The sequence below is a fragment of the Balaenoptera ricei genome, chromosome 13 (assembly GCF_028023285.1).
Source record: "Balaenoptera ricei isolate mBalRic1 chromosome 13, mBalRic1.hap2, whole genome shotgun sequence".
NCBI lineage: Eukaryota > Metazoa > Chordata > Mammalia > Artiodactyla > Balaenopteridae > Balaenoptera > Balaenoptera ricei.
In genome coordinates this window covers 41,263,847-41,272,097 of record NC_082651.1, presented here as the reverse complement: position 1 = coordinate 41,272,097, position 8,251 = coordinate 41,263,847, and the positions used below count along the sequence as shown (strand labels likewise).

The following is an 8,251-nucleotide window of genomic DNA, read 5'->3' as shown; positions in this document are numbered from 1 at the left end:
AAGCATCTCTTCAGAAGGCAGGCATTCCTGCTGCTCTCTCCGTGGCCCAGACACACAGAAGGCCTGCACGCATGTGCCTAAAATGAACTCGAGGCGGGCAGCCTCAGCTCAGAACACAGAGCTCAGCAGATGAACGACTCCGCTGAAGCAGGCCTTTGGATTTATGTGTTTACATCCTCATAAGGAGCCTTTCTTTACCTGAGGGACCTTGGGCCGGGCTCCTTTGATTATGAGAACAGCACAGTAAACTTTGTTTATGGACAGGCTATGGTGGAAGGGGAAGCAGAGGCCCGCAGAGCTGGGGGCCGGGCAGCCTTGATAACCCCCCAGTGGAGAGCTTTGCCTCTGAGCCTTCAGTTCTCTAGCCTCAGCCCGGGCACACAGTAGGACTTCCTGGTTGAATGACACGTGAGTCATTTCTGAGACACGCTGGTGAGTCACTGGAGAAGCAGTGTTACCAAGCTGTAATTTACCGGTGCCGTGGGGATTTCAGCCAAGCGTGAGCGGGGCCTGCAGTTTCCTGTGTCCGTCCCCCAGCCCCGCACACCCACCCCAGGACGTCCACCTGCTGGCCGGAAGTGGGGTTGGAAGGGAGAGGACACAGCAAACACCTTCCAGCCGGGTGAATAGGAGGGAGATCAGCTTCCTCTTTAGGGTCACCTCCACTAGATCACGATGTACTGTTCTTTCCCTTTCCAGCATGAGTGAGGTTAGACTTCAGGAGAGCTCTGATCGGTGAAGGAAATGCAGTGGAACCCACTTTGCTCCAGTCTTCCCGGGCTGAACTTTGCCAGGCCCAGAAGAGTTGGCCAGACAACAGGTAGGACCCCAGGGAAGAAGGTGACAGTTCGGGTCAGGGGGCTGGGGCGAAGGGGGCAATGTTAGTGCGCAAAGGCCGCCTGGAAGAGGCCCCTGTGGGAAGGGCTGGGCAGGGCTCAGGCTGGAAACGCCCTCTCCGCCCTCCCCTCTCCTGCAGACCCCGGCTGGAAACGCAGGCTGCTCTGCCCGCGTCCCGCTGCCTCTGAAGGTGAAAGTCACCTTCCGCTGCTCTCCCGACTGCCCGCTGCTGGGGTGGGGAAGCAGCGGACATAAATCCTTCCTCGTCCCTGTCCCGCGGCGCTTGCCTGCGCGGCGGCAGGGAGGAAGCTCCGCCGGCTGTAAATCAGCGTCCCCTCTGCGGGCCGCCTGCCCTCCATCACCGTGCTTTACGGCGCTGACACCGGCCAGGATTTAGTGGGCCAGCCGCGCTGAGGCCGCCTCATTGAAATGCCCCCGCCACTGTCCCACCTCCTCCCTTGGAACTGAGGCCACCCATAAATCCTGGAGATGCCTATTTGCATACCCATCTGCATACATTTGTCCCTCAAATTGCCCGCATCGGAACTCACAGCATCGTCGGAGCCAGCCGGGACTGAGAATTTCTGTTGTCCTAACTCTTGTTGGAGAAGGGGAAACTGAGGCTGGGGAGGCCTAGGGACCTGTCTGTGGCACAGTGGAAGGCAGGGACCGAGTAGGGGTTTGGAGCAGGAAGGATTTAGCAGAGGCTGGGAACATGTAAACCAGGGCCCCCTCTGGCTCCTTCCGCCTCAAACCGGTGTCAGCCAAGACCAGGCCCCAGTCTGGACATGAATAATCTGTTGGGAAGGGCCACAGCCTGGTGGAGCCAGATTCTTCTATCTGCATGAGCCCCCTTGCCCTGCCCCTCAGCACCAAAATCCAGCCACCACTGTGCTCAAGAGCATTGGTTCAAGGATGGCTTCCCTGGGCTCCTTTGGCTGGGCCCTCTCCAAGGGTGAGTGAGCACAGGTCCCTCCCTCACGCTCCCTTCTGCTCAGGAAGGCTCCGATCTTTCTGGGCTCTCAGGGAGAGGTAGAGCCATGGCAGGGCCAGCGAGCTTTGCTTCTCTTGACCCCGGGCCCCATTCAGTCTTCCAAGTAGAAGCCCCATGGGTGGGACCCAGTGCCCCCAGCTGGGTCCAGGGCTGGTTGGAGACCAGGTCAGGGAGCTGTCTGCCCAGGGAGGTTGCCTCTGGCCGTGCATGTCTGCCCCCTCCCCTGTCCCTGCTCCTGTGTCCCTCACCCCTGTGGTGTGTGCTTCATGTGTTTCTGATTGACTCATGAAAAATGCCTTCTCATCAGAGGCCTGAACTGCAAAAGTCTGGGGAGGGGCAGGCTGTGGGGGAACCTGCTTCTCCTCTGAGACCCGGAGTCCTGACAGGATTGGCCTGGGTTCTCCCGTGAGCCAGTCCTGGGGGCTCACGCCTTCCCTCCCCCAGGAGAGGACCTAGAAGGGCAGAGGTACTTGGCCCCAAATGTGGAGCCCTCCACTCAAAGTCTCCTTTCACTGCCCCAGTTCCCCTCTCCACACGGCCCCACCCCATCCCACCACCTGGAGGCTGGTGAACAAACCCCAAGCAGACAGAGCGGGGTAGAGACCCTGCGGGGCTGAGCCCTGACACCAATGTCTCTGCCTGGATCCTTCTCGGATCCCTCCAGGGCTCTGGACTGGGCAGCCCAGATGAGGCCCGCTGCCCAGGATGGGGCCGCATGTCCTCATCGCCCCAGCTCAGGGAGTGGCTGATGGTGTGGATAGGCCGGGAGCGGGGATTGGAGCCAGGATGGTCAGAGGGGAGAGAGGCAGGAAGGGGAGGCCCCTGAGCCTGGGCACCACCTGGCTTCCCTGAGAAATAACCCCAGGCCACAACAGGAGAAGCACGGGAGCCCAGCCCTGGCAGCCCTGGCTGTGTGCTGGGGGAGGGGTGGACCCTAATCCCCCCTCTTTTCTGTTCTCCTTCTCCCCAGCCCCTGCCCCTCCTCTCCACAGAGATCCCGGGATTGTTCTGTTGTCTCTTCTCTCTTGAACTTCCAGTGGCCTCCCCTAGTTTGGGGAGTGGCAGGTCCTTCCCTCCAACCCCTGCCTTCAGGGAAGACTGGCCCAGATGAAGTGGACAGAGGGGATGTTGGGATGCCGAGACCCTGGAGAGCGTCTCAGGGGAAGGGGGAGGGCGACAAAGATGAGCCCAAACTCTCTGTCTCTGCAGCCTTTTAACAAGAAAGAATAATAGTAAAGAATGGGATATGGCCTCCTATGGCTCCAGGATATTGGGGAGCATAGAGGCAGGGGAATGGCTCGGAAGACCTCCCCAGAGCAACCCTGGCTAACATTTGCTGGGATTCTTAGAAAGCGTTGCACAGACTTTGTGGCGGCACGGCAGCAGAAGGGCCCCCCATCTGGAAGCCTTTAAGGTCTCCCTCCCCCTCTTCTCCAAATAGCTTGTTCCCAGAAAACAGGAGGAGAAGTTACCCAACAACAAGCTGGGGCTTCCTGTGGGGCTGGCGGCCCCCTCCCTGCCTCGGTCGTAGCACACCAGGCCCTCGCCCGCCCCCCAGGCTCTGCTCAGCAGGGACCCCTGCCAGTTACACATTGCAGAGCTGGTTCCTGTCACCTCTGCCACCATCTGCGTGCACAGCTCACCTCCCCCAGGAAGCCCTCCGGAGCCTCCTCTCTGCATTCCGGTAACTGCTCCACTTCCTTTGTGAACACACATACCCAGCCTCTGTGTGTGCCCTTGTTCTGGCCCAGGTCTGTTGGTCTATTTGCAATTGTTCTCTCTTTTCATCCAGTCTGAGCTGGAAGAGTATTTAGGTGTTGGTGAGCCCTCCCTTTCCATTTTACATAATGGAAAATTGAGGCCCAGAGAGGCCAAGTGACTTGCCCCAACGCAAACAGAGCCAGATGTAGACCCCAGCTTGCTTTATCCCAGTCCAGGGATCCCATTGCCCTCACACCATGTCCATTTGGCTGTGCCTATCTCCCCAGGATGACAGCACAGCCCCAAAGAGAGCTCCCAAGTTCTGGTTTGCCGGCTTGATGTGCAGTTGGGGCACAGCCGAAGTGCTGCCTGGGTGCAGAAGCTGCCAGAAACTGAGGGGCAGAGACCTTGGGGCGGTGGCAGAACTGGCCACTGGCCAGGGGAGGTATGGTCTTCAGAGGAAAGAGTTGCAGCCCACTGATGCCAACCCCTACCCGGAGGGCTTGGCAGCCTGGCCTCTGTGCTGACAGGCCAATCTGGCTCCTGACCTGCTCACTTGGCATCTGAGGGCATCACCTTGGAATGAAAAATCTCCAACAAAAAGAGGTTTTTAACTTTTAGATAAGCAGAGTTCAGTTTTAGATGGCACTCTGGCCCTTGAAGTTCTCACCAGAAATACAGTGACTGCTGGGTCTCAGTTTCCTCATCTTTAAAATGGGGATGAGAGCACCGAGGCTTCAGGAGGAAGATGGAAATGGGCTTTGAAGGATAGGAAGGAAGAGGCAGGAGAGCCTTCTAGAGCAAAGCATGAGCAAAGATTCAGAGGCGTGAGTGGGCACTGACTGTGAACGTGGAGCAAGCCAGGCTCTGTCACTCTTACCAGGTGTGTGACCTGGGACAAGTTCCTTAATTTGTCTGTGCCTCAGTGTCTCACCTGTATAATGAGGATTACAGTAGCACCTACCTGAGGCTATAGTTTAGGCCATATTTGTAAACATGAGGTAATATTTGTAAAATTCTTGTAGCAGTGCCTAACACATAGTAAGCGCCCTCTGAGAGGCATATTTATTTATACTCATTTATTTAACAACGCCGTTTTCTTTGTACTATCCGTTTTACTTCCTATAAGCAGCACAAGGTGGTGTTTACTCCGGCCTGTGACTTATGGATACTGGGCCCGAGGGCCTTTCAGGGAGGGAGATCCTGGGACTTGTGCACTCCGGCCTCCTCACACAAGACGCTGTCCACGTCTGGAAGGCCTCCCATGCCTCCCTGAATTCTTCCCAGGGCTGTTAGGCAGGGGAGCTCTTCTGTGCCTCTGGGGCCGGGAGGGGGCCCGGGATGGGTGGAGGTGGGGTGGGGGAGGACTCCAGAGTCCAGCCTGCGCCTCAGCGCCCAGTCCCACTGTGTCCATGGCCACGGCATGGTCGGGGAGGGGTCCAAAGGGCAGGCCGTTCTCTCAGGGCGCACCGACCTGCGCCAAGGACCAGAAACGCCACGCGTCCCTGACTCTGAGGGCAGCCCGGGTAGAGGGGCTGGGGGCGTGGGGAGGGGGCATGTGTGACCGTGGACTACAGCTCCAAGTGAGAAATAAGCAGGAGCAGATGGAGCCCAGAGCACGAAGTTCCTGTTTTCACGCAAATGTCTGGGACAATAAAAGTCAGGGGGGCAGCCAGGGTGGGAGGCGGGGTGGGGATGGAGGGAAACAGAGACGGAAACAGGGTGGGGTGTGAAAGGAAGATGCCGCGTTGGCAGAATTAGCTCTCATTCAGAGTTGCTGTTGAACTGGTTGGGGATGGGGCTGGCCTTTGCAGCCCCCTGCCCAGGGCCCGTGGCCAGCCTACTAGGGCCCAGGCTGGGCCCGGGAGAGTGGGGAGGGGTCTGGGCCTGTGCCTGCTGGGGACAGCCTGACAGCAAGTGCTCTTCGGAGCTGATTGCATTTCCTGGCCTTTGATGCCTGAGATCAAAGCAGTGCCAAGCCCTCCTGCCTTCCCAGCTCCTGGCAGCTCCTCCCTGCCCTCGGGGTCCCGTCTGTGTGGTCGTGGTGGCTTGTGGGGGCAGGCCAGCCTGGCATTCGTGGCTGGCCCCAAGTGAGCGAGAGGGGCTGAGACGTGAGCTCTTTCCCACTCTGCAGCTGCCAGGAGCTCCAGCTGTGGGTGCATCCACTGTCTGCGCTTGTCACGCTGGCTCTATGTCCTCAGACACCCAGGGGTTGGACCCGGAGGTCACTAACACCAGGTCATGGGGGGTTGGGGGTGGGCCCACATGGCCCGGATCAAGGGCAAGAGCCAAGGCTGGAAACCCACAGCCTATGGAGATGGCACGGGGTCTGTTTGGCTGTAGCAAGAAAGGGCTATAACGTTGGTCATGCGAACCAGCCTTTCACGGGATTCCGGCTGGGAGGAGCTTGGAGTTGGTTTACAGGAGGGTCCCTACACAGTCCTTCCTTCCTCCGAAGGATCCCCTAACCCCCTACTGACCGTTCGGGCTGGGGGATCTTCCACTCCCCTGTTCTTGTTTCCACCTGACCTGAGCCCCCCACGGGGAGCTAGCCCCAGGGGCATTCACTGCTGCGATCCTGCTCTGAGTGTCCAAGGATGCACTGCGTAGATTTGTAAGGGTCCCACACTCCCCTGGGAGCTTTCCTGGGCCTTTTTGCCTGTGGTGCCCTTGGGAGGGCTTCAAGTTCAAGTTGCTGCCTCAGCTCAGGGCAAACCACTTCTTGCTTGGCTCCTTCCACGCAGGTGTCTGTCAGCTGGCACTGACTCAGTTCCCCTTCGGCAGAAGTGTGCAAAGGGATGCTAGGCAGAGGGCAGGGAGAGAGTAGGAGGTGGGCAGTGTGGAAGTTCCGAAAGGAAGGCAGAAGCTGCTGCGATCACAGACCTGCAGGTCCTGGGGGAGGGGTCTTGGACAGAGTGATGGTGGGGCTCCTGCCGGCCCGCGTGCCTGCAGTGGGGCCCTGGCTCTCCGTGGTGCCTGCCCATGTGGAGAGGATTAGGGCCCGGAAAGACACGTTTTCCTGCCTTCCTTCTTGGAAGGAGGATCAAGGGGACCTGGTGACAGCCCAGAGATTCTGGGCATGTGGACAGGCCCACTTCCCTTCCTGTCCATCTCCCAGGCAGCCTGGGAGATGCACACCATCTGCTGGCAGCCCCAAGCCTCGAGCCCCCAGCCAGCTTGGAGAAGAAGCTGTGAGCAGACCTGCCTTTCCATTCCCGGAGCCCCCAGCTGAGAGGAAGCATTGGGCTGGGGGCTTGATGGAGATAAGGCAGCAGGTAATATGCACAATAGTTATTGGGCTTAGTGGACCTGAGCAAAGTTGGTCAGGGGCTGCAAAGATGTAGGGACCCCTCCCACCCTGGCTTCCCTGTGCCCATTAGATCCAGGAGCCAACACTGGTCCAGGGGAAGGAGTTACAGGACCTGTTGGCTCCAGAAGGTGGGCTTGGGATTGGGGCTGAGACTGAGGGTGATCTTGGGATCCTGTTCTTGGCTGGGTTTGTGTGTGGCAAGCGGGGGAGGAATTCTTAAACCCAGATGCACGCACACACATGTGCGCGTGCACACACACACACACACACACACACACACACTCACACTTCTATAAAGACAGTGTCCAGCTTAGTGCTTGCATTTGGTAGATAGGCAAATAAATATTGGGTGAATGGATGGTTGAATTAGAGAATGAACAGCCCCCAAAGTTCTAGCCCACAGGGCTTTTCTTCCTCTGTACTCAGAACCTTAGTTTTTGAGGCTCTTTCATTCTTTGTTCCCGGCTGGTGATATATACTGGGTTATCTGGAGTGCTTACTTCTCAGTGGCTGTTTGTTCTCTAATTCTTAGCATATAATTAAATTGTGGCTTCCTGGGATAGGAGCTTTGATCCCACCCCAACAAAGTTCCCTAATACTGGCCTTGGTCTTCATCCAGTCCCTGCTACTGATTTCTTGGGGCATCTGCTGCGCCATGCAGAGTTTGGGGTTGGGCACAGAGACGGCAATTACCATTCTAGTCTGAGCCGTGCCCCTGTGGCATGGTTTAGGGGACTAGGAAAGGCCTGGGGCTCAGGGGCCAGGCAAAATTAGGACTGGAACAGGAATTTCTAACCTGGGAATATGTGTGAGGCACGTCCCACCCCCACCCCCCGAAACCCTCTCTGCTCCGTGCGATGTGTGTGTGAGTGTGCTCAAGAGCACATTTGAGGATGAAATGAAAGATATTTAACTTTGGTCCGCACAGGGATGGAGTAGTCAGAATGGACACCAGGCAGAAGTAGCTGGTCATCGTCAGCCCTGTGGCACCCTTTTGCCTCTCCTCTCCCCTCCCCATTTCTCCTCTCCCTTCCCTGCCCCTCTCCTCCCATCCCCTCCACTCCACTCTCTCCCCTTCCTTCTTCTCTCTCTTGGGTACCACAGATTGGGTGGTACCTCTTCTGTGTCGAAATTGCTCTCCTCCTGCCATGCCTATCACTGAGGGGCTAGAAACTTTCATGCTGGCCCTGGGCCCAACCTTCTGGGCTGACTGTGTCTCCTCCTCTCCTCTGAGACCTCAGCATAGGTGGACGTGGCAGGCTTGGTTACGTGAGGGAGGAGGGGATGGAGACCTTGGTCACTGGCCAGCTGTGGGGTTCGGAGACTCTGAACTCGGTTTTCGTGCGCTTACTCCGCAGGGACCCTCTTTGGAAGTGACTCGGTGTGACTGAAACCGCTCTGCCACACAC

General features: G+C 57.8%; 1 long non-coding RNA gene across 3 annotated transcripts in view; it reads left to right on the top strand.

Annotated features, from left to right (window-relative positions):
* The first annotated feature begins 594 nt into the window (after positions 1 to 594).
* Positions 595 to 8,251, top strand: part of LOC132376663 (uncharacterized) — a 38,251-nt gene continuing 30,594 nt past the window's right edge. For all 3 annotated transcript variants that reach the window (XR_009506404.1, XR_009506405.1, XR_009506403.1), the window contains exon 1: positions 595 to 820. This is a non-coding gene — a long non-coding RNA (uncharacterized LOC132376663). The remainder of the gene's footprint in view (positions 821 to 8,251) is intronic.